Below are 25,891 nucleotides of genomic sequence, written 5' to 3'. Positions count from 1 at the left end.
CGGGGCGCAGAGCGCCGGGCTCGCGGACCCCGTAGTGGGTGGAAAGCCCATTACTTTACGGTGCCTCAGCCGGGGCCTGCGGCAGGAGCCCGGACTCGTTAAAAGGTCACCGCTGCTGCCGAGCCGGGCTCTCCGGGGAGGGGCGCGGAGAGGGGCCCTCCCGCTGGCCCCAGCCCGGCTCCGCTCCAGGCACGGGAGGCTCCTGACTGTCTCGACCACGTGCAGGGTCAGGCCTGGACGCTTGGCCTTTCCCGGCTTCCCGGTCAGAGCCCGAGTTTTTCTGAGAAGTGTGAAGTAGTGCAGTGCGGCAGAGAGCTACTCCCAGGGCACTCGGGGAGCAGGAGAGGGCCCATAAGGGAAAGCAAAGTAATAGTTCTTGTAGGTTTTAGTCTGAAAACTGACTGCTCAAATGGGCTGCTTCTTACCAAAAAGACTGTTACCTACCTTCCCCTAGCAGCTGTTCTTTCGGAGGGGTTGCACATGTCCACACTGTAGGCATGTACCTGTTTCGGGCAGTCGAGAGAGAACCTTTCCCCAAGCCGTACCTGTCTGGGCCGGAGGGGCACTGCTTGCCACTGCCAGCAGTCTAAGACTCCACTAGAGAGGGGAAGGAAGGTAGCTTGTGGAATGGACATTTCAAAGAACAACACTTTGGAAAGGTAGGTCATAGAATAACAGAGTTGGAAGGGACCTCTGGAGGTCATCTAGTCCAACCCCCTGCCCAGAGCAGAACCAATCCCAACTAAATCATCCCAGCCAGGACTTTGTCAAGCCTGACCTTAAAAACTTCTAAGGAAGGGGATTCCACCACCTCCCTAGGTAACGCATTCCAGTGTTTCACCACCCTCCTTGTGAAAAAGTTTTTCCTAATATCCAACCTAAATCTTCCCCTCTGCAACTTGAGACTATTACTCCTTGTCCTGTCATCTGCTATCACTGAGAATAGTCTAGATCCATCCTCTTTGGAACCCCCTTTCAGGTAGTTAAAAGCAGCTATCAAATCCCCCTCACTCTTCTCTTCTGCAGACTAAACAATCCCAGTTCCCTCAGCCTCTCCTCATAAGTCATGTGTTCCAGACCCCTAATCATTTTTGTTGCCCTTCGCTGGACTCTCTCCAATTTTTCCACATCCTTCTTGTAGTGTGGGGCCCAAAACTGGACACAGTACTCCAGATGAGGCCTCACCAATGTCGAATAGAGGGGAACGATCACGTCCCTCGATCTGCTGGCAATGCCCCAAAATGCCATTGGCCTTCTTGCCAACAAGGGCACACTGTTGACTCATATCCAGCTTCTCGTCCACTGTCACCCTTAGGTCCTTCTCTGCAGAACTGCTGCCTAGCCTTTCGGTCCCTAGACTGTAGCGGTGCATTGGATTCTTCCATCCTAACGGGTAACTGTTTTCCCTTCAAGTGATTGCACATGTCTGTTCCACTGTAGGTGACTCACAAGCAGATTAACATGGAGGCAGGCTCAGAGTCTATCTGAACAGTGATTGTAGAACAACCCACCCAAAACGAGCATAGTTCCTGGACTGATGGGAAGTGGTATACTGAGCAGCAGAAGTGTGTACCGGTGACCTGGTTGGTGCTTTGGAAAGGTTTTCAGCAGGTGCTTGTGCTAGAAAAGCTGCCTGTGCTCTAATCAAATGAGCCAATAGTCTGGGGGTGACATGCTATTCGCTAACTGGTAGCACAAATAAATGCAAGAGGAAATCCTCTGAGTGGAAACCTGTTTGCCTGTCACCTTGTCCAGCATCACAACAAATAACTTTTTGAGGATCTAAAAAGAGCTGGTGCAATCCATGTAGAAGACCAATGCTCTCCTCACATCCACCAAATGAAGCTTCTGTTCATCCATATGCATGTGAGGCTTCAGGGAAAACGGCAGAGAGTCCTGTGGCACCTTATAGACTAACAGACGAATTGGAGCATGAGCTTTTGTGGGTGAATGCCCACTTCGTTGGATGCATGTTTCAGGAAAAATGTTGATAAATAAATTGCCAGATTAACATGGAAATTGGAAACTACCTTTGTCAAGAATTTTGGGTGAGGACAAAGGTAGACTTTATCCTTATGCAAAACTGTAAAAGGAGATTCTGAAACCAAGGGTCTCAGTTCACTCACTCTCCTTACTGAGGTTACTGAAACCAACCAGAATGCCATAGAGAGGTGGAGGAGGAAGCATGGCGCAAGAGGTTCAAAGGAAGTCCCCATTAATTTTGTTAGTACACGATTTAAATCCCATGGGGAACAGGCTCTTGTACTAGAGGGTATCATCTGTCCAACCCTTTTAGAAATCTGATAGTTGTGGGGTTGGGAGAAAAAGTGATCTACTACCCTCCAGTGGGTAGTGGCGCTGAAATCGTATACTTCAGTAGAGCTAACAGTCAGGCCTTGCTGTTTTAGGTGCAACAGATAATCCAGTCTGGTTAATGGAAGCCTGCACTGAAGAGACACTTCTCTGCTGAGACCAGGTAGAAAAATGTTTCCATTTGGCCAGGTAAGTACACCTTGTTGAAGGCTTTCTCCTGTTCTGAAGCACCTTCTGAACGTCTTTTGAGCAACTCCTTTCTAGTGGCGTTAGCTGGGAAGTTTCCACACTATTAAATGGAGGGCCTGTAGGTTGGGGTTGAGTAGACTGCAATGGTCTGAAAAATTACATCTGAATCTAATGGGGGAGGTAGAAGGCCTCACTAATAGGTTCAAGAACCAGCGTTGTCGAGGCCATGCTGCTGCTCTTAGAATGAAGCAAGCATGTTTGTGCTTGATCTTGAATAGGACTCTAGGTAGTAATGGAATCAGAGGAAAGGCATTCAGCAGGGAGTTCATCCGTGATAGCTGGAAAGCATCTGTCAAAGACCCAGGGCTGGAACTCCCTCAGCAGCAGAACAGGAGGCATTTGTTGCAAACAGGTCCATGTGGGAAGTTTCCCCAGAGCTGGAAGATGAGCCTAGCGACATCTGGACCTAGTGACCATTCATGGCGAGGGGACAAAGACCTGCTCAGGTGATCTACTGGTGTGTTCTGCTCTCCTGGGAGGTATCCTTCTGGCACAGCTGGGAGGAACGTGCCCCTCCCTGTCTGTTTACATAAATCATAGTTGCTATATTGTGCTTTAACACTGATAGATTTTTTCCCCAGAATATGTGGCTGGAAGGCAGAGCAAACTAGACCGATAGCACGTAGTTCCCTGACCTTAATATGAGTCCTCAGCTCCTGCAAGGACTACTACCCTTGAGTTTGCAGGGTTCCAATATGTGCCCCCCAACCCAGGGACGAGGTATCCATGACCCACGTAAGCATTGGTTGCAGAGAAACTAAGGGAACTCCTGCATAAAGGGTCTGAGGGTCTGTCCACTGGTCCAGAGAGGACAAAATTACCTCTGGAACACAAATTTCTCTGTCTGGACAATGACAAAAGGGGGCATCCTTGAAGTTTCCTGCAGCATAATCAGGTGAGTTACGTCATGTAGGTACCTGCTACCATGTGCCCCAGAAGTCTGAGGCAAGCATGCACTGTAGTCATGGGATGTGCTTTTAGATCCAGTACCAGGTCTCAGAGCATTTGGAACTTTGACTGGGGCAGAAATGCTCTGGTTTGTATGGCATCCAGGAGTGCTCTGATAAACTATTCTTGCACAGGTTTTTAGAATTGATCTGACTTGACTGAGTAAGAGACTCAGTGCATTGAGGGTGGACTGAATTATACCCACACTGGACAGCACTTGAGAGTGCATCCAGCCTGTCACCAACCAATCATCCAGAAGGGGAATGCATGGATTCCCAATCCTCTTAGATACACAACTGCCTTACCTTGCACATTGTGAAAACGCAAGGGGCTGCTGCTGACAGACCAAATGGAAGTAGTGTAAATTGGTAATGTGTTTCATTTGCTAGGAACTTGATGAACTTGCGGTGGTCTAGAGGGATCACTATATGGAAGTAACCATCCTTTAAGTCGAGGGCAGCATACCAGTAGCCCTGTTCAGGGAAGGAATGATGGCAGCTAGGATAACCCTGGGGATCTTCATTTTCTTCAGGTACTTTTTAAACTCCCTTAGATCTAAAATAGCTCTGAGACCCCCTTTTGTTTTGGGAATAAGGAAATAGCAGGATTAAAAATGGTTCCCACTGAGAAATTGAGGAACTTCCTCTATTGCACCCACTGGAAGGAGAGATTAAACCTGCTGTAAAACGGTGTTGTGAGAGTGGTCCTTGAAGAAGGATGGAGAAGGAGGGGGATAGAAACAAACTGAAGTCAATATCCCACATCCACCATGCTTAGGATCCACCGAACCGATGTGACATGAGTCGAAGCACAGAGGAAGCAGGAAAGACAATAGGCAAAGGTAAGGGTAGAAACAGATTCATCTAAAGTATTGACAAGCCTGTCAGAAATGCATGTTTAGACTGGACCATTGATTGAGAGGAACCTGCTGTTGCAGACAGAGAGGTGGTGGACACTTTCTATAATTCTTGTCCCTCTTTTTTTGGCAGGTCTTGGGCCTGAGGTATAAAGCTCTGATATCTGTGAGCCTTCTGGGGCCAGAATTGCTTCCTCTTCATTGCCAGTGTGTAAATTCCAAGGGACTTCAGTGTTGCCCTGGATTCTTGTAAGCTATGCCACCTATTGTCCATCTTTTCTGAAAAGAGGGATGGACCCTCAAATGGCAAATCCTAGATGGTCTGCTGTACTTCAGGAGGGAGACCAGAAGATTGCAGCCATGAACTTCTCCTCATAGAAATAGCAGATGTCATGGAACAAGCTACTGAGTCTGCCACATCCTAACTGTCTTGAAGAGCTATCCTTGCACCCCCGCTTACCCTCCTCTATCCTGAGCCAGCGCCTGCCTGGAATCCTCTGGTAGCGTGTCTTTAAACTTCAGGATGTTTTCTCATAGGGTAAAATCATAGCAATTTAGGAGGGCTTGCCAGTTAACAATTCTTGGCTGCAGAGTGTCTGTTGTATAAGTTTATGACCAAACAGGTCCAGCCTCTCTGATTCCTTACTCTTCAGCGTCAATGCTTGGTGACCCTCATTCTCCTGCTCATGAGCTGATGCCACCACCAAAGGGCCTGGGGGTGCGTGAGAGTAGAGGGGTTTGAAGCCCTTAGAAGGGACACAGTAGCTCCTCTGTGCCTGTTTCGCTGTAGGCGGGAGGGAAGAAGGGGTCTGTCAAAGTGTTTTAACCGGTTCTAGAATTGCTTCATTACCTTGGAAGTACCACTCTGGTGGGTCTCACAGAAGCTAAAGTATCCACTAGCTTGGGAGATTTCTTATGGACCGATTCCACGTGAACGTCTAAAACTGAGGCCACCTTTTTAAGCAGTTCTTGGTGAGCACTGTTATCCTCTGGTGATGGAGAATTGCTCGCCATCTCTACAGCCTCATCTGGTGATAAGGAAAACGACACACCAGGATGCTGAGGCAATGGCTGGTTTGCCACTTGCAGTGTAGGAACTGTCTGAGCAATTTCAAGTTGCTCAGTACCAGGCATCAGAGAACGTTGCCTGTGATGCCAATGATCTTGATGCATCCTTGGGGAAATAGACTCAGACAGGTGAGGAAAAGTCCTAGCACAGGCAGGGACACCCCTCGGTGGACAGACCTGTTGACTGTGGTCCCAGGGTTATGCATGCCCTTTCCCTTGTGACATGTCCACTGCTGGGACATCCGGGGTTCTGATGGAAGGTGTAAGGTTCTTTTCTGGTATGAGACACAAAAGACTCCACTTCCAAATCCGACAAAGATGGCTGAATCCTATGGTAACGGAGGAGCAGAACCCAGGTGGACAGGAGACAGATAAGTGAACCCAGAGGCAGCAGTGCCAGGGATATTAACAGCAGCTTGCCCCTGGAGTGGACTGACCTCCGAGGCACCAGGAGCAGCATCGGTAACGCATGATCTTGCGGAGCTGGCATAGCCACTAGACACTGCACTGGCTGGAACCCTTCCTCCATCACCAGGGACATTGGTGTTGAGAGGTTAAGTAATTCTCTGGCCACAGCATATGCTTTTGGCATTGCTGGTGTCAGGATTGGGTCTTGGGTCTGACCAATAGAAACTTCAGGGGCTAGCTTTGGCAGACACGGCACAGGTTCTGCAGTAGATGCATCCCCTATTGTGGCAGAGGCATACTGTGGGGAACGCTCCCCCTCGGAATCTCTCCCAGACATCTTGCTTTTGTCCTGCCTCGGTTATGAAGATCTTGCTGGACAAGGTACCGTGTCCTTGGCAGATCTGTCTCCTCTTCAGCATCGGAGACAGAGAATGTGGTGCTAAAGACATCTCAGGAGGCACATGCTGCATCAGTAGTGCTGCACTTGGAGTGCACCCTGAACCCAACGGCTCCCAGGGAGCACCTCCATAAGGAGACAGATCTCACTGTTCTGCCTCTTTTTGAGCAAGGCTTAAATCATCTGCAAATGTGACCTTTGTCACTTGGTGTGGGACTCCCCCAGACGTCTCAGGCAGCTGGGATGTGGGTCATGGACCAGCATCGTTCTGGCACACGACCAGCAGGACTTGAATCCCAGCGAGCCAGAAATGGCTCCAGTCCCAGTATCAAGTAATCAAACTTGGTCCAAAAGGGACCCAAACAACTAAAACCTAATATTAATGCTACGCTATATCTAATTAACTACTAAGTACTAAATGAGAAAACAAGCTATATACAAAGAGAGAGGAAAATAAACTTGCCATCGCAATACTGGATGGAAGCGTTCCAACAACCATCACTGGCGATAAGAAGGAACTGAGGGGGGTCGGGGCGGCTTCACCCTCTTATACGGGCACACGGTGGTGCACAGATGTTGTAGGCACTAGAACTGCCCCAACAGGTACAATTGATGGAAAAAGTTCTCCGATAACTGCATGAGGCGCACAGTCACATACAGTGAATGGACATGTGCAATCACTCAAAGAACCCCTTCGTTGTATTCAGAGTGGCACAAGGTTGCTTAACTAAACAAAGATTTTAATGGGATTTAGTCATGTTAGCACTGGTAAGTCACTGTTCAGTGCCCATCCATCTAGATTCTTGTACTGTGCCCATCACCATAGTATCCAAGCTTTATATGGTGATTAGGCATTTATAAGATGCCTCTAAAAACATTGTCATAGATATCTGACTCTTGAGTGAGCTGAATTCTAACTGAGGTGAAGAGTCATCAACACAATAGTTAAAAATACTGCAACTGGAACTTGATTATGGTTGATGATGCACAAGCCAACAAGAACTAGGATGACCAGACAGCAAATGTGAAAAATCGGGACAGGGGGTGGGGGGTAATTGGAGCCTACATAAGAAAAAGACCCAAAAATCGGGACTGTCCCTATAAAATCAGGACATCTGGTCACCCTAACAAGAACTCAGCTGACTTCCACATCCCACTGCAGTCTGTAGTGCTAGCATCTGCTTAGTTTACAAGCTGGATTTCATTTTTCAGGCTCATTGTTTATAGATATATGCTCAGATAGTACGTGCCTTATAAGAGGCTAGCTAGGTAGGCATGACAGAATCATGGAATCCCATGAAGCTACATTTATGGTCACTTTTCAGACTATAGCCACAAGTTAAGTAAATACCATTCTAATTTGATACACCTTGAACGATTGACTTATATGTAATTTTCACACTTAGAAATTCAAATGAAAGACTAATTTCTTTTGATGGCATTTTACCCCTTCTTGGTACATGTACTGCACTATTTTTATTTATACAATGCCAAAAAGTGCGCTTGGCATCTAGAGATTTCTTGGTGTGTGTAGTTGTTACCTGAAGGGTGATTAGATATTTGATCTCTAGGTTGATATATTCTGATTATATGATCAACTCAGACACATATAGGATCCCTTCACGTCCCTCCAATAAATAATGGAAAGGGACATCCCTACCTCTCAATCTTCAAATTTACCAATACATGACAAATGACCAGCAGGTGGAACACCTGAGTTGGTGTGGGGAGGTAGGAAATAGTCCATACTCAAGCAATCTGCCAAATTCAATTAATCCTGCTGCTTCTTCCCTCTTCCCCAGGTTTAACTAGTTTAGGCCAACTCTAACAGGACTCCGCTGCCTTACCTGCTCTTCTGGAACCTAAAAGGCTTTCAGTAGGAGCAGCAGCAGCTTCTCTTCTCTTTCCCTCCAATAAGCCATTGTTTGAAGGATGCAAAGTGTGCCAGCCTATGAGGAGTGAGGCTGCTCAAGGCCTGCTCTCCTCCTTCCTCTGCCCTGTGACAAATGTGATGGTCTTAGCTACTCTCCCAACCCCAAGAGGCATCTGCTTCTGAGCAGCTCAGCTTCCTTCCTCCAAAGTCTCTCTCTCCTGCTTTTAAGGAGGGAAGAAGAAGAGAGGAGTAAGGGAAGAGTCTCTCCTCCTCCCTTCCTCACCCCCACCAAGCAACTAATTCTTGTCTGCAGAAGACAACCTTAATTGGGGGATAAAGCCTGAATCAGTAGCAGTGCAGAATGCACTCCAAACTACAGGGGGTTTGAGAACTCTAGGGATATCCCTTCCCAGTAGAGACTTCCACCCTAGAGAGCCTCCCAGAAATAAGTTGTTAATGCATGGAATGTTTACTAATTTGCATGTGAAAGGCAGTGATGTGAAAGCCCTTTTTAGTTGCAATATGATTGCTAATTAAATTGATTGTGAGCAGCTTACTTTATTAAATCCACACTTTGTCATGTTCGAAGATCCAGTCTACACTACTGCATGTTTTGTAACCAGTTCATGATATTCATGTGACCCAGTTAAGTCCATGTGTCTGTGTTGTGAAAAAGTGGCTATGTTTTTTGGGGACAGGAAGAGTGCTAACCTTGCAACCTAGTCTCGTTTATGATCAGTGCATTCTCCAAAAAGATGAGCTATCTGCACTCTGCCTTAGCAGGGGAGAGAAGGCCCAGACAGCAGCAAATGTGGGGATACTTTCTGGGACACCACCCTGAGAAAAGAGTTAGGTAACAGGCAACCCAATTGGGAAGTCTTTTCTATACAGCAAAATAATGAATGTTAGCTGATTACAAGATCACCATGTGACAGCCTAGACCACTGACACTCATGGTACATCATAACCTGCTATGGTTATTAACTATATCAAACATGTTGAATGTGGAACACAAGCCACATTTAGAACCAATTATGCCACTACCTACTTAGAAGCTCTTAACCAAGGAAGCAATTGCCAAGATGGTGATCTAAGCCCTGAGGTAAGTGGGGAAGTGGGATACTGGGAGGAAACACAAGGAGGAGGGTGCAAGGGGGGGGCACCTGATTCATACTGAGAAAGCAGGGCACTCAGCTAGTTATCTTAGGTGCATGTACATGAACGCCAGAAGCCTGGGAAACAAGCAGGAAGAATTGGAAGTCCTGGCACAGTCAAAGAACTATGATGTGATTGGAATAACAGAGACTTGGTGGGGTAGCTCACATGACTGGAGCACTGTCATGGATGGGTAAAGGGAGGAAAGTTGGGGGAGTTGCACTGTGTGTAAGAGAGCAGCATGATTGCGCAGAGCTCCAATATGAAACTGGAGAAAAACCTGTTGAGAGTCTTTGGGTTAAGTTTAGAAGCGAGAGCAACAAGGGTGATGTCACAGTGGGCATGAGCTATAGACCACCAGACCAAAAGGAAGAGGTAGACAAGGCTTTCTTCGGACAATTAACTGAAGTTTCCAGAACTCATGCCCTGGTTCTAATGGGGGACTTCAATCACCCTGACATTTGCTGGGAGAGCAATGTAATAATCCACATTCACAAGGGAGCCAAATTAAGGTTGCATGGGCAACCTTGATTCTGATATTTCCTAACTGTTGAGCAGTTGATAGTGTAACCTTAATTTGCATGTGTGTAATTAGATGACTTTTTTAGATTGTATTGCATCCTTCTGCCACCCCTCATGCCTTTAGTCTATGTTGCCTACTTTAACTGTAAGATCGTCAGGGCAGGGAACAGTCCTATCTAATGCAAGTTGCACAGTTAAGAAGCACTTCAGTTTGCATCACTTAAGAGCCAACCAGTACCAGCTACCATTGATTTTAAGGGGTTAAGATCCCACACCCCACTTTAGAAATTTACCCATAATGTTCCAAGTAGACACACAGGCAGCAACATTTATAGTTAAGAATAAACACTGTCTGTGACATGGTGCCCAGGAGTTTATGTACATCCTGGCATATTTGTGCTGCAGTATCCAACAATAATGCTAGAAGAGTTCGAGTCTCAGCTCAAAATTAAACAGGAAACTAAGATGATTAGTATCATTTCATATCAATACTGATAATGTGAATAAGTTTAAGTTCTGTGGAAAGCTGCAGTAAACCTTAGATCAGGGGTGGCCAACCTGAGCCTGAGAAGGAGCCAGAATTTACCAATGTACATTGCCAAAGAGCCACAGTAATATGTCAGCAGCTCCCCATGCACTCCCCAGTCCCTAGTGCCTCCCTTCTGCCGGCAGCCCCCAACAATCAGCACCTACTCCCCCTGCCCACCGCAGTCAGCTGTTTCACCTGTGCAGGAGGCTGGGGGGAGGGAGGAGGAGCAAGGGCATGGCAGGCTAAGGGGCAGGGGCCTTGAGGGAACGGGTGGAGTGAGGACAGGGCTTGGGGCAGAGCAGGGGGTTGAGCAGTGAACACCCCCCCAGCACATTGGAAAGTTAGCATCCGTAGCTCCAGCCCCAGAATTAGTGCCTAGGTAAGGAGCCGCATGTTAACCTCTGAAGAGCCGCATGCAGCTCCAGAGCCACAGGTTGGTGACCCCACCTTAGATAAAATAAATACAAATGCCTTCTTGTGGGGGCATGGATCAACATTCATATTACGCTCCCTGTCAAGACCTAGCCCTTGCCAGGGAAGCAAATGATCCAACCAGTGGAACAAATTTGGTGATGAATTCTGGTCGAATGCCACCTGAGGCATGTTGCGCATATGCTAAAAAGAAGAAGAAGGCCGCCTTGTTAAGAGAAAAGGGGGCAACATGTAAGAACACTTGGAGCTTCTCTATACTTACGGCTAGATTGGAACTGCTCCGATTGATGCAGCAGTGCTGATTTACCGGGTCTGGTGAAGACCTGCAAAGTTGATGGTAGAGCGCTCTCCCATTGACGTCTGTACTCCAGCTCCCCGCAAGGCGGAAGTTAAGTCAGCAGGAGAGTGTTTCCGTTGACACAGCGCTGTGTAGACACTGCTGCAAGTTGATCTAAGTTAACTCGACTTCAGTTATGTAACTTAGGTCGACTTACAGCGTTAATGTAGACCAACCCTTAGTAAGTAGCGCTAGACAGAGAGAAAACAGTTACTCACCTTTCATAACTGTTCTTTGAGATGTGTTGCATGTGTCCATTACCCTGGGCACATGTCTCATGCACCTGTGCCGGAGAGTTTTCCTTAGCAATACCAAAGGGGCAATGTGCCCTGGTGCTCCTCACCAAGGTTACCTAGGGTGGGGCTGCCCCAAACCCCTTCAGTTCCTGCACATGGACCGTTGGCCCATGTAATGGATATGGACATCGCAATGAACAGTTACAAAAGGTGAGTAACCATTCTCTCGGCTTTAAGTGATTACATACATAAGAATGGCCATGCTGGGTCAGACCAAAGGTCCATCTAGCCCAGTATCCTGTCATCCGACAGTGGCCAATGCCATGTGCCCCAGAGGGAATGAACAGGTAATCATCAGGTGATCCATCCTCTCTTGCCCATTCCCAGTTTCTGGCAAACAGAGGCTAGGGACACCTGTTACACTAGGTGACACCCAACCCAAGCAGTTTCCAGTCGAGGAGGGGCTAGGAATCTCGTCTGAAGAGAGACTGCAGAATTCTTTCCTCATATTAGCATCTTCCCCAATGTGTTAGTAACCATATAACATCTAGCAAAGATGTGACCATTGGAACATGTTGCTGCTTTGCAACAAACACCATGGATGCTGAGTGAGCTCTGGTTGAATGTGCAGACCACAACTTTTCCAGAGGGAGGGTAACACTCTTGTCATTGCAACACACGATGCAGCTGATGATCCATTTGGGCAGCTGTTGTGCTGATACGGAATGCCCCCTCATTCAATCTGCCTATGAGACAAATAGTTAGGAAGAGACCCAAACGGGGTTTGTTCTGTCTAGATAAAGAGGTAGGGTTCAGCTAATAACCAGAGTAATACAGCCAGAGTAATACTTTTTTGTTTGTCTTTATGAGCGTGTGGCTTAGTCAGAACTGGTGAATGTACAGACTGGCTGAGATGCAAAATCAGATACTGCTTGGAGAGGAACTCAGAATGCTGCCAAGCTCTACCTTTCAGAAAAAAACAATGTATAGAGAGTCCATTACTAGGGCATGCAGTTCTTCTGTGCCCTTCATGGATGGGATGGCTACTACAGATACCACTTTTGCTGAAAGATGTGACCATGAGTAGAAGTTGGATCCAAAGCAGCTGATAACACAAAATGCAAATCCCATTGTGGGGCAAGGTCCCTAATAAGTGGAATCTGGAAGTCATTGGATTAGGGAAAACGAGCTCCCTGTGATCGGAGAGTGGATTGCTGAGATTGTGCCCAAGTGTACTGTGGTGGGGCCGACCACCAGACCTGATTTTTTAGATGTAACAAGTCCAAGATCTTTTGATTTACGACCTGCATAGGTGACACCTTGGCTAGTTCCCCAGATAGCCATTTTTACTTACTAAGTTAAGTAGCCCTTGTAGAGGGCTGCTTCTGAATGATGTATTTCCTCAGGATCTAGTGACCAAGGAACCAGGCTATGAGGTTCAGCTGCAACACCCATCTGTGATCTTGCGATCTTGGGTCCTTGCCCGGAGACAGAGGAAGAGGTTCCTTGACTGATAGCTAGCAGAAGTCCAAATACAACTGTTTTTTTTCCCTGGCTTCAGAAGTGGTATCAAGGAGCTGAAAGGCATGCTTTGCCTTCAGAACCAGAAGGGCTAGCCTCTGCAGATGAAGAGGCTTGCATGGAGGACTGTGATGATGTGGAAGCTTTCCCTTTCTTTGGCTTCACAGGCCCAAGCAGCTCTAAGCACTTACGTCTCCTCAAGGACTGTAGTGCCCTAATGAAGGGGATCTCCTTTCCTGGCTTTCTGGGAAGGCCAGAGAGTACTTCTGGCCAGGAATGAACTCCCTCCAACTGACTGCAATGGTCCCAGTACCAGGGAAAGGGCAATCTCTGTAAGGATATATCTGAGGTGTTCTTAGTATCTGGTCACCAAGTTGGACACTGGGTCCTGACATAGCCATAGGTGCCGACTCCATGGGTGCTCCAGGGCTGGAGTACCCATGGGGAAAAATTGGTGGGTGCTCTGCACCCACCGGCAGCTCCCCGCTCCGTCTCCCCGCCCCAGCTCACGTCCACTCTGCCTCCTCCCCTGAGTGCACCGTATCCCACTCCTCCCCCTAGCTCCCAGTGCTTGCTGCCACAAAACAGCACTTTGGGGTGGGGGGGGACATGGCTTCCATTCCCTGTTGTCCATTCCTAGCTTTTGGCAAACAGAGGCTAGGGACAACATCCCTGCCCATCCTAGCTAATAGCCATAGATGGACCTATCCTCCATGAACTTATCTAGTTCTTTTTTGAACCCTGTTATAGTCTTGGCCTCCACAACATCCTCTGGCAAAGAGTTCCATGGTTCAAAATTAGCAAATCACATTCCACATTGAGGACTATGGAAATGTCTAGTTAGCATTTTTAAAAACAAAATAATTTGCTTGCAATGTAGTATAACCATATTGGTCCCAGGATATGAGAGACACAAGGTGGGTGAAGTAATATCTTTTGTTGGACCAAATTCTGTTGGTGAAAAAGACAAACTTTCTAGCTTACACAGAGCTCTTCTTCAGGTCACTTTGTTATTCCAAGCACAAAAACTCAAGACTTCTTTTGTTTCCCCTATCTTACATAATGGAAATGCAGTTCAAATTTCTTTAGCCTTTCCAGAAAGTTGCCTTTATATTGACTGACAACATTCATTACCCTATATTTCTCCAGTACATGGAAATATGAAAATGTATACTACATAAAGATGAAGTCTAGTAGCTGATATTGTGGCAAACAAACTTATTTCTAAAGGTGTAGCACATTTTTACTCAAATGATTTCTAACAAAAAAAAATTGTTAAAAGAACACACAAGCCTTTCTGTGCTTCCTGACAATCTACTATTCTTATACTGATATGATGTTATTTTAAATTCTCAATTTTACAATAATTAGAACATATTTTATCAAGACTCCAGAGGAGGAGTAAGACTTTCACTCTGATTGCAGTTTTAATTTAAATGTAATAGACTTTTGCAGCACATCACCCTAAAATTGACCATGATAAAGGAAATAAGGAAAGTTGTTGCCAAACTTGACTATGAACCAGGTTAAAAATTCTTCTAGATTCAAGGGAATCTGGAATTTCCATTTGCTCGTGCTTAACTATCGACTCAGTCAAACCTTGCAGGGCTAGTTCATCTCTTTGCAGAAAGAAGAAAATCTGGTTGCTCAGATAACAAGGAAAAGCAGTTATTATTCTGGTCTATAACATGACATGTTGCCAAACCATTAGCTTGCCCAGTGAGCATCAGTTAGACCAGCGCTACTGATCACAAGGTTTGGTACTTCAGAATATGGCAACCAGCTCCCCCTGCTGGTCAGCAGTACGTTTGTATATGCTGCTCACAAAGGCTCAAGTGTACTCGTAGGTTGTATGGCATAAGTGGTGTTGAGATTGTTTCTCCTTCTATCACCTGGCATTAAGACGTGAGCTCCCCGCTGTGTTGCTATCTTAGTCCTGAAGCAGCAGAGGAATTCAGAAACAAAGTGATCAAGGGCATTGGAAGTGACAAGATTGAGAACTTAATCAGCTATTCAAGCAGTCCTTGAAAAGTCCCACTTGCAACTGGTGAGGTGAACTTCCCCTGGTGAGTCTAGAGTAGGGGTGGGCAAACCTTTGTCCTGAGGGCCACATCTGGGTATGGAAATTGTATGGTGGGCCATGAATGCTCACAAAATTGGGGGTTGGGGTGCAGGATGGTGTGAAGGCTAGGGGTTGGGGGTACAGAAGCGTGCTCTGGGCTGGGATTGAGGGGTTTGGAGGGAGGGATGGGGATCAGGGCTGGGGTAGGGGGTAGAGGTGCAGGAGGGGATCAGGGTGCAGGCTCCGGGCAGTGCTTACCTCAAGCGTCTCCCAGAAGCAGCAGCATGTCCCCCCTCCAGCTCCTACAGGGAGGCATGGCCAAGTCGTTCTGTGCACCGCCCTGTCCACAGGTGCCACCCCTGCAGCTCCCATGGGCCACAGTTCCCGGTCAATGGGAGCTGTGGCGGGGGGCAGCATGCGGAGCCCCTTGGCTGTCCCTACATGTAGGAGCTGGAGTGGGGACATGCCACTGCTTCTGGGAGCCGTGTGAAGCATAGCAAGCCCCCGACCCCACTCCCTGGTGGAAGCTCGAGGGCCGTAGTTTGCCCGCCTGGGCCGTAGTTTGCCCGCCCCGGTCTAGTGGCTGATTCTATCAGCTTCTGAAGAACCTTCATTTTTTAGTATTAAGCTAAAATTAAGCTAAATTTCTGGCCTCTACAGTTCTGAAGTAAGCCTTCCAAAGGGGAGAATGTCTCTGTCTCTTTGTTTAGACATGCAGACAGTCTATGATTTTAGAAATAAGCTCTTCCTGGTGGTATTGCAAGGACAGAGGGTTAGTTACCAGCCTTGATAAGAACATAAGAATAGCTGTACTGGGTCAGACTAATGGTCCATCTCACCCAGCACCCTGTCTTCCAGCAGCGGCCAGTGCCAGGTGCTTCAGAGGGAATAAACAGAACAAGACAATTACTGAGTGATCCATCTATCCCTGGCCGTCAGAGCTTGGCCAATAGCTATTTTGGCCAATAGCTATTTTGAACCCAGTTATACTTTTGGCCTTCACAACATCCCTTGGCAACAAGTTTCACATGTTGATTTTGTGTTGTATGTTGAAGCACTTCCTTTAGTTTTAAGCCTGCTGCCTAACGTTTCATTGGGTGACTTCTAGTTCTTGCGTAAAGGAGTAAACAACACTTCCTTATGCACTTTCTCTACACCATTCATGATTTTATACACCATCATATCTCCCTTTAATAGCCATTTTTTTATAAAAGTTATTCCACAGATGTGGAGCCAAAAGAACAGTACAGACTTTACTCATTCTGCACAGTGTGCGTACATAGGAATCCTTATCCCCACGAGTGAAATGTAGCCACCCTTGGGGAAGAACATGGTAGTTTAACTGCCACATATCAGCACTGTATAGCACAGTTTAATCTGGAAGAGGGAATTTAGGTTGGCAAAATGCAATTCCTCAAACTGGAATTTCAGCAGGTTAATTAGGCTAACACCCAGTTTCCTGTGAAAAATACCATAAGATCTATTGGCCAGGCTCTCAATTTTAGGAGATATTTGAACATTCATCACACTATCAAAAGACACCATTATCTGGGCCCTTGGGGTCCATTTTAAGGTGTTGACCAGAATTACAGTACACTTGAGAGAAGTTCTGCAACATCCTTGAGTGATTTTATGTTATAGCAACCTTTATTCCAGCACCCCCAGTTAGACAAGCAGGCAGTGGTTCCTCTCTAGTAAGTGCATTTTCTGCCCCACAGGGAATAATCACATTGGAAACCCATAGAAAATGAAATCCTAGAAGTGGATCATTGAGTGAATCTACACTTACATGTATCTAATAGCATCCCCTCATGTTCTGGTGCATAGGAAGAGTCCTAAGAAGCACAAAAAGGAACAGCTTGAGGCTCAGCAGTCAAGAACTTAGTCATTTGGACAAATTAAATTGAAGTGGTCTTCAATAAACAAGTGAAGGTGGTCAATAGACAAATGTAAATTTTAGCACAAGCATTTATAGTGTCAAACCGGCATTAAACATCTACCATATGCCTGGTACTGCAGGCTGCATATACCAAGTCCAAGATCCTGTTTGGAGTGCGATAAATCTTAAGGTCAACTCTGCTTGTGCATCCTGTGCATGCTCCCAGTCTCTCCATCTTTAAGAAAAAAAAGTAGTATTTCTTACTATACTGTGGAGACCTTGAGCCCGAAGCCATTCACAGAGATTCAGATAGAAATACTCACCTCTCTCTCTCTCTCTCATGCCAGACCTGCAGCATAGGACCACACTTTTGCACACTACCATTGCAACACCTGTTGGCCTCCTAAAAAGAGTTGTACCCAACCCAGGAGGGCCGAAGACACCAGGCAGAATTCTTCATTTCCCCTTCATTCCCCTGGTGTGTGGGATTACTTACACGGAATCTGGGATGGCTTGCAGCAGCCACTCAGCTATATTAAAGTATTAGTAAAGAAATCCCTGTAGTTTCTACAGTACTGAAAGAGCCTTTGCAATGGGTAGTACTAGAATCATGTTAGATATTAGGCTACATCTGCACTCTACACCATTGGCAGCAGTGCGTAGCGTCCATGTAGCTACATGTCACGATGAAAAGCAGGCTGCTTCCACACTGCCAGAGCCTTTCACTGACATGCTGCACAAGGGAGGCAGCAAGGGAGCCGAACCTTTCCCACTGCCCCCTCTCTGCCAGAGCCAGTCACTGACAGGTACAGCTACGAATCAGAATGGGCACAGCCTGCTTTTCACTGCTCAGCCTTTCCCAGCTGCCTTCCCCCTTTGCAGGGAAAGGCTCCAGCAGGTGGACAGTCAGCAAGACACTACACCGTTAAAATTAGCAGAATAGTTGGTGACGCACAGCTTGGGCAAATAGAGACATGCAGGGTACATGCTCATATACCCCCCCAACACTTCCTTTACTTCTCTAAGCCAAGCCTCACCAGCTACACTGCTACCTAGACCTACTGCTGAAAGCAGCGTGCAGTAGAGATGAACCTTTAAATTAAACACAACTTTGTCACATAGAACAGGCAGAGTTGCTTCCCAGTTGGTGCAGATTGTGAAAAGTGACAATTTGTGGCTGGGGTCAGGGTACAGAGCAGTTGGAATGTGGTCAGCTCACTGTAAGATGTTGGGCAAGCAGCTATGCACTCTGGACAGCTTTACATCTTAATCTATGTATTTATTATGCACTCATCACCATAAAAAGAAAAGGAGTTCTTGTGGCACCTTAGAGACTAACCAAGTTATTTGAGCATGAGCTTTCGTGAGCTACAGCTCACTTCATCGGATGCATACCATGGAAAATACAGTGGAGAGATTTATATACACAGAGACCATGAAACAATACCTCCTCCCACCCCACTCTCCTGCTGGTACTAGCTTATCTAAAGTGACCACTCTCTTTACTATGTGTATGATAATCAAGGTGGGCCATTTCCAGCACAAATCCAGTTTCCACAAATGCAGTTTCCACAGTATGCATCCGATGAAGAGAGCTGTAGCTCACGAAAGCTTATGCTCAAATAAATTGGTTAGTCTCTAAGGTGCCACAAGTACTCCTTTTCTTTTTGCAAATACAGACTAACACGGCTGCTGCTCTGAAACCTGTCATCACCATAGTATCTGAGCTCAAAGTAGCTTCAGATACCAAGGAAAGATTTCCAAAAATTTCATAGATTTCTATGAAGCATTAAGATTGGAAGGAGAGGGGACAGGTGTAGCACAGCTAGGAGGTAGCACAACTTCACCAAGGGTTCTTCCTGGGCTGGTTTAACCTGTTCCTTCCCACTCTTTAAAGAAAGAACTAAATGGGCTTCATTAGGAGCCTTTTTGTTATTTTAAAATGTTCAATCAGAGCTAAAAGTCAGTTGTGATGGGGCAGTGTTTCTGCCCAGCCTGGAAAGAGCTGAAAATCACTAAGAGACTGATGTGCAGAGGTCGAGGCAGGTGACTGACAGTTGGCTGGTGAATGAGCAGATGGTGAGGCAGCAAGCAGAGTAAGTGGCTGGCAGGGCGGCCAGGTGGCACAGTGAGCAACTGGTGGGGTGGCCAGGTGGCTCAGCGAGCGGCTGGCGGAGCGGCGCAGTGAACGACCAGTAGGGTGGCTGGCAGAGAGAGGCCATGGAGCGAGTAAGGTGCCTCAGTACTTTCACCCAGGGTGGTAGGTGAACTCTGAATCTGCACTGACCAAGGATAGCAACTGAGAATGGGTTGCAGTGAAGGGATGGGCACGTTAAAGGGACTTTTACGTTGCTGGACTTAAGAATCTGAGGGGAAAAGGACAATGCCCAACTTACGTGGGGGTAGGTCTTTTGCTCATGGTTTATGTTTATGAATCCTGTTTGCTGTGTTTTCCCAAATTAACACTTTTAATCACTTCCCTCCTTTTATTAAAAGTTTCTTTTCTACACTCAGACTGTGCTTGCGAGTGGGGAAGTATTGCCTCTCAGAGGTGCCCGGGGTGGTGTGTAATTTTCCCAGGTTACTGGGTGGGGGCTCGAGTCAGTTCTATGCTGTATGGATGGAAAGGAACCCCTAGATATTGAACCCAGCCCTGGTTGCTGCTGGCACCACCTGGAGGAAGGGTTACACTCATGCAGTCCATGCTGCCATGTCCTCACTTCTGTTTTTAGTGAGCTAGATGGACCACAGCCATTGAGAGTACGTCTCTGTGACCTGTTAATCACATCCTGGCTGCAGGATGATGTACCTTCTGAAGGCTATGAATCTAGCCTAGCCATCTTCTTTCTGCAGCAATTCAGGGAGCTGAGCCAGAGGAACTGATTAAACAGACTGAAGACAAGTCTCCAGGGCACTTGTGAGCAGTGGTGCCCCATTCTAGGTGAGGAACTGGGGAGACAAATGCCTTAGAGAAATCTAATGTTAAGTCAGCCAAACCAGCAATATCCTCCAAAAATAATAAAGATTGTCTGATAAGACCTATTCTCCATAAAATCCTACTGACTGGCAATAATTATGTTACAATCCTTACATTCTTTATTGGTGGCATTCCCATATCAGCCATTCAATGATTTTCCCCAGAATCAATGTCAAGCCAACTGGTTATAAATACTTGGGTCATTCCAGTTATTCTTCTTTTTAAATATTGATACATTAGCTTTTTTCCAGTCTTCTGGAACCTCCTCAGTATTTGAGATGTGTTAAATTTCACCCTCAATAGCTAAACGTTTTTAAAGAACTGGCCAAAGAACTGTGAGATGCAGTTATCTGGTCCTGGAGATTCAAAGCTAACTTTAGTAGTTACTGTTTAATAGCCTCCCTAATTATTGTTGCCATGCGAACCTCAGATTGCTGAATCATTGAGTGTTAACCCTCTTGCTGCTAGACAGACAAAGGTTTCAGTGCTGCTGTTTCCACTGAGCTTTCTGTGAAATTCAGGAGTAGTGACGAACTTGGGCTTCTGTGAAGCAGAAATGAATGCAATTAATCACCTACTCTGTAATAGACAAGAGTGGGTCTGAACAACAATGAACAATGGGAGACATGGAGAGTGAGAACTCAACTACTTTCAATTCTCTATTAGAGAGAAAGTTTACAGTCTAAGTTTAATCCGATTCCTCTAGCAAAAACAAGCCAAACTGCTGTAGTTTCCCAGGAAAAAGATAATTACGTGTGTGAAAGAGAATGATCAGTGTTACTTACTTCTATGTCATTAGCCCACCAGTTCTGGGAATTCTACTTCCTAGCTCAATTCTCAGCTGGAAAGACAGCAGCTGAAGATGCCAGGGTACAAGTGTAACCCTTCTGCCCATCAGAGTTGGCAGCAACAAGGGCCGGGTTCAATATCTAGGGGATCCATTCCAATAACACACTGCAAACCGGCTCGAGCCCCCACCCAGTGACCTGAGACAAATATATACCACCCCTGCTGGGCGCCTCCAAGAGGCAATACTTCTCCTCTCGCAAGCACTTAGTCTGAGTGTAGCAAAAAGCCTTTTAATAACAGAGAGAAACAATGTGGCATTATGTTGGGGAAACACCACCAACAGGATTCATAACACAACCCATGAGCAAAAAAAAAACCCACCCCAAGCAAATGGGGGCATGCCCTTCCCCTTTGGTTCTTGAGTCCAGCAACCCCAAATCACCCAAAGTCCCAAAAGTCCAATGACCCAAAAGTCTCTGTCCCTGGTCAGGGCAGCCCCAGAGTTCGAAAGTTTATCTGCAAAGCTTTACCTCCCAACCTGGGTGGAGATGGGGGCAGGGGTAAGAGGCACCTTACATGATCTGAAGCTGACTGCCCCACAGCTCCATAGGGCTCCACTCCACTCCACCAGCCGCCCCACAAACTGCTTCAGCCCAAAGTGAGCTCAGCAGCCTGTAACTAGACTTCTAATGAAATCAAAATTAGCCCTGATATTCCACAGTAGAGAGAGGAGGAAATGCAATTAACACATAAGACCCTCACCAACAGACCCATACCACCAAGTATTAATACTTGTCCCCAGCCTCTCCCAATTCACACAGTTTTGGAACCCATGACCCTTGCCTAGCAAGTGCTACTTAGTTGATGGTGAGTCCCTCCATCATAACAAAAGGCCAAGTACAGTTCCAAGCACAGTTCCCATAATCAGGGTAATAACAATTTATTCTTCCTGCCCCAATAACAGAGACACTGGGGATCCCACGGCAGCCAAAGTGACCATTTGGGCAGCTATGGCCTCATTCTAGGCGGGGTGGGTGTGCCTATGCAAATGAGATCGGCCCCTGAAGTTCTTTTCCACAGCTTACCACACCTCACCACCAGATGTCAGGGCGGAGCTCATCCTGACACTGCTTACATCCTCCCCCCAGAGGAGAATTTGTCATCCCGACAAATCACACTCCCTTTATACCAACTCATTGGTTTCCTCCAAAGGGCCTCAGGAAGCCCACTTTAGCTTCCACAAGCCTGTGTGCTAAATGTATTGGCTCCTCACTAGTCACCCCAGGTGCATCATAAGTTAACCGTTTCACTGGTCTTATCACCCTGTCTCATCTATTGAGAATCTCTGTTGCCGAGGTAGGGGGAACATCCTCTTGAGTGACGGATGAACAGGCTTCCTTTGAGGGTCCCTTGGCTACTGGCTTAGGCCCCTGCACTCCTAATTCTAACACTGGAGGGTCCAAGGTGCCTAGGACATCCTCTGCCTGTGTGTCTCCACTGTCCAATAACCTGTGTGTGTCATCACACGGGGGTCCCATCAGCAGCACAGGGGTGTCAGAAATGGGCCTAAATAATTCCGCCATGGGGTTTAGGGTGGAAGAGGGAAAACTCTCGTTTGGTTCAGCTGATCGAGACTGAAATCTTGTCTCCATCCCAGGATACACCAGGGTTGTGTCTTCCTCCTCAGACTCACTCTCAGATGTGCAGAATAGGGGTAAGTTAGCTGCACGGGGCCCGCTGTCTGTGTTGGATGGCGGCTTTGGTCTAGCACCTCTGTTCTGCTCGACTGCCCTGTTGTGGCCCATCTCATAAGGGATGCTTACCAATTCCCCCACAGGGAGCAAGAGGTTTCTGTGCACTGTCTTTATTTGCCCTGGACCGTCTTCAGGTTTGATCTTGTAGACCGGCAGATCTCCCAGCTTTTCCATCACCAGGTAAGGTATTGCCTTCCCTCTGTCAGCTATCTTGTGTTTGCCAGCAATACCCAAATTTCGCAGCAGGACTCTGTCCCCCGGCTGGAGCTCCTGCGAACGCACTCTAACATCATATCGATGTTTGTTGCGGTCTGCGTTCTTCCGAGCCGCAGCGGTAGCTAAGCGATAAGCATCCCGCAGCTTTTCTCTTAGTCGGGATACATATTGCTGATGAGTTTCATAGCTATCTCCATCCTCTGATACACCAAAGCACAAGTCTAATGACCCAAAAGTCTCTGTCCCTGGTCAGGGCAGCCCCAGAGTTCGAAAGTTTATCTGCAGAGCTTTACCTCCCAACCTGGGTGGAGATGGGGGCGGGGGTAAGAGGCACCTTACATGATCTGAAGCTGACTGCCCCACAGCTCCGTAGGGCTCCGCTCCGCCAGCCGCCCCACGAACTGCTTTGCTCAGCACCCCTCTGCGGCCCACAAGCAGCTCCTGCCGTCCCACAAACTGCTCCATGTCCCACCAGCAGCTCCCGCCATCCTATGAACTGCTCCACCAGCCTGTCCACAAGGCACTCCAGCCGTCCCGCAAACTGCTCCACAATATATCTTCAGGCTCCCCCACTACTTAACACAACACTCAGTGATTTCAGCTTTTAGTCAGTTCAGCTCTTTGGTGAATTCAGCTTGTAGTAGGGGAGCCCCAGTGCTTGTGCACTATTAGCCTAAAGTGAGCTCAGCAGCCTGTAACTAGACTTCTAATGAAATCAAAATTAGCCCTGATATTCCACAGTAGAGAGAGGAGGAAGTGCAATTAACACATAAGGCCCTCACCAACAGGCCCATATCACCAAGTATTAATACTTGCCCCCAGCCTCTCCCAATTCACACAGTTTTGGAACCCATGACCTTGCCTAGTGAGTGCTACTTAGTTGACGGTGAGTCCCTCCATCATAACAAAAGGCCAAGTACAGTTCCAAGCACAGTTCCCATAATCAGGGTAATAACAATTTATTCTTCCTGCCCCAATAACAGAGACACTGGGGATCCCACAGCAGCCAAAGTGACCATTTGGGCAGCTATGGCCTCATTCTAGGCGAGGTGGGTGTGCCTATGCAAATGAGATCAGCCCCTGAAGTTCTTTTCCACAACTTACCACACCTCACCACCAGATGTCAGGGCGGAGCTCATCCTGACACTGCTTACACAAGAAAAAGTGAGACAACCACTCTTGCCCCCCAAATAGGTAATTCAATGCAGTAATAGTGTCTAAAAGGAGGTTTCAGTCTCTGTATCTCACAGCCCGTGTCCTTTAATTTCAGGATGACAGCAAGGAGGACCAATTTGTACCAACTATGGTGCGGACATCTGTCCACTAAGAAGTAATCCTTCCAGCCTGGAAATTCAGGTCACATACAGTAAGGGGCAGCAAATGGCCATCATGTGGGATGGCTTTTCACCACCACTGGCCTGGCCTGGCCTCAGACCAACAGGTGAGAGATTAAAACTCTGTGTTCCACTAACTTTTCTGAGCAACCCAGTCCTCCACACTAAGGTCTCCAGTCTTCATTTTAAATGACGCGGGACCTATAATGGAATCCCTACATACAGCATCCTAGAAATCTCTTCAATGGGAAAGCCAAATGTCAACAGATTAAGCATAGCAAGGTCAGTGGTCAGCACCTACCCCCAGAAGCTCTTTGTTTTCTTGGCAAGACTTGGAGACTAGCTTCTCTAATTTAAAACAGAAATACTGCTGATGCGACTGTGATTATTTTGGTGGTTTATCATTGGGATGGCTGAATCGTCTTATCACTTGACAAATTAAATCCACATTAAGAGATTATAGCTGCAGCCACTAACAATGTTGGAGCTCAGTGTGTCAGCAACTGCATTTTAACCCCCAAATTTCAGATGTTCTCTAGTTACCACCAGTGTTTGATTCGTGATGTGTAAAAGACTGGGTTTACTGCAGATGCATGCCCTCATGGTTGGGTAGGGTGTAGCAGCACCTTTGTCTCCAGCACCCCTCGCCAACAGTTGTGCTAGTTCTGTGATGAGTCACTTCTTCTCATGACTCAGCCCTCCAGAGTCCAGCCAGGTCATGTTTTAGTTCCACACACCTTTCAGGGTACTCCACTCCCAAGTTTACATAAAACAATGCTTGAAGTTCCAGTGTCTTCCGCTTCTCTGGCTAGGGGTTATTAGGACCCATAGATCCTCAGCCAGGATCTTCAGTGTAGACCATTCAAAGAACTCTCAAGGGCCCACAGCCTCCTTCTGCAGGGTTTCCTACTGGGACTCAGCCTGATGCCTGCAAAATTCCTTCTTGCTTTTATTTCAGAGATCTGCCTCACAGAGCTTCCTCCCTGGAAACTCCCTCCTCAGGGGCCGCCACAGGAGCCTACCCTTCCTACAGCACCTCTCCACAGTCCCCCAAACTTCAATCCAAGCACCCCTTAAGCTTTACTATTACTGCCTTTTGTGCTTCATTGCCTCTAGCTCCTCACAACTAAAGAAAACATGCCTATCATCCTAGACTTTGCAGCCCCTAGCCTCCCAGACTTCTTTCGAGCTCAGGACCCACTAGCTCTGAAATCAAGCCTCTCTCACACAGGTTTCTTCCCTACCCCTTTTTCCACTGCCTTGTGCTTCTTCTTTCATGAAGACCCAGTTGGGTTTGATCACCAGTAACGCCTAACACCCCTCCAGGTGCCACACTATGGCCTAACTGGGCTCAGGCTCCTGTTAACCCTGATTAACCAGTGTGGTGTTTATACACCCACTCCATCAAATGACATTTCTAGGGGGAAGAGGGCATGCCACAGGACTGCACACCCAGCTGAACAGTGTCCCTCAACATATTCAGAAATGGTCATGCAAACGCCAGAAAAAATATACAGAGAAGGGGGAAAGCCATTCCATGGCTCGGCGCGTTACTGAGCTCATGTTGAAAAAGGAAGTACTTTCCTAAGTGAGTGAGCAACTCTAATTTTGCAAGGATGGAATATGCCATTAAAATACTGCATCCCACATTAAACCGCAGATTTCCATTCAGTTCTGGTGTCTCTTTGCAACTCCTTCCTGGTGAGGAACAGCAGGGATCACCATTCACCTACATGATCTAAAGCCTTTTTGTACTGCCACACTCCTGTTATTGTTCTGTCTATAGTCTTTCTAATAGCGTTACTGCTACACGTTATGGAAGTGGAAGTGCCTTAGTCCAAGAGGAAATTGGGTGACTTGCCTGTGTTGTGTTTTATGCTTGTTTGTTATTATTATTATTCCTGATTATTATCAGCACTGCAATGGCACACGGACATACTGATCAAGATCTGTGCTATGGTTGTGTTGGCCACTGTACGAACATGAAAGAAAAGATGGTTCCCTGCCCCAAAGCTTTTATGGACATTGATTTGAAT

The 25,891-nt window shown here is 46.9% G+C and overlaps 1 long non-coding RNA gene across 1 annotated transcript; it reads left to right on the top strand.

Moving 5' to 3' along the window:
• Positions 1–27: 27 nt before the first annotated feature.
• On the top strand, positions 28–25,461 carry LOC144275615 (uncharacterized). Its single transcript, XR_013348055.1, has 6 exons — positions 28–659; positions 2,409–2,502; positions 22,209–22,265; positions 22,389–22,485; positions 23,792–23,962; positions 24,814–25,461. It is a non-coding gene; the product is annotated as an uncharacterized LOC144275615 (long non-coding RNA).
• Positions 25,462–25,891: the final 430 nt, after the last annotated feature.

The sequence above is a fragment of the Eretmochelys imbricata genome, chromosome 15 (genome assembly GCF_965152235.1).
Source record: "Eretmochelys imbricata isolate rEreImb1 chromosome 15, rEreImb1.hap1, whole genome shotgun sequence".
NCBI lineage: Eukaryota > Metazoa > Chordata > Testudines > Cheloniidae > Eretmochelys > Eretmochelys imbricata.
Note: the sequence above shows the minus strand (reverse complement) of the source record. Positions and strands in the feature narration are given on the sequence as shown.